Here is an 808-nt window from a genome sequence, read left to right as displayed (position 1 = left end):
AAAATTGATGAGGTTCATGAGGAAAAAATACTTCACCTGGTTTTATGAGATTTATTATGTGAACACTGACGGATCCGTAAGATACGATGATATTGTGACATTCTCTAAAACTGGAGGTACGGCTTTGGTCTTGGATCCAACGGTGAGATTTGAGAATAATAACATCGATGAAGTGTGTGGAGTGAAAAGGAAGAAGAAGGCAATATATGAATAATGCGTCCCTATTCTTCAGGGAAAATTCCGTGAGACCTTCGGAGAGAGAAAGTTCACCGTGAGAGGCCTCCTCTGGTTTGGATCTCGCGGAACAATGTCAGATAAAACTAGGAGCTTCTTAAAAGACCAAAAGATGTTGGCATCGGGGATATAACAATCTTGGCGGAAATTATTATTTGGGGCTCCCTGGGGATTATACATCATCATTTGCATGGGAAGTAGCCTTGAGATTATTCATTGTGATTTAATTTATTTATTCCCTTAACTTATTTATTAACTAAATTATTTCTTTTAACCTATATATTCATTGAAGTATTTCTTTTAACTGACTTTTTTTCACCTAAATTTATATATTTGTTTAATTTAAATTAAATGTGTGTTTATGGGTAAATGTGGGTCTTTGTATAAACTGATCTACTGCGATGACTATTATATATGTTGGTTTGACTCCACATTGCTGTCTGATGATACATTTTTTTAACGTTGTTAGCGGATCACTTTAAATAGGAGGTCTGAGAGAGTGAGATAAGGAGAATAAAATTGTCAAGTTAATGACATAAAATTGTTAAATGTAATGTAATTGCTAAATTGATAA

This window comes from Halyomorpha halys, unplaced genomic scaffold (genome assembly GCF_000696795.3).
Source record: "Halyomorpha halys isolate HHAL.00 unplaced genomic scaffold, Hhal_1.1 Scaffold794.1, whole genome shotgun sequence".
NCBI classification, from domain to species: domain Eukaryota; kingdom Metazoa; phylum Arthropoda; class Insecta; order Hemiptera; family Pentatomidae; genus Halyomorpha; species Halyomorpha halys.
Note: the sequence above shows the minus strand (reverse complement) of the source record.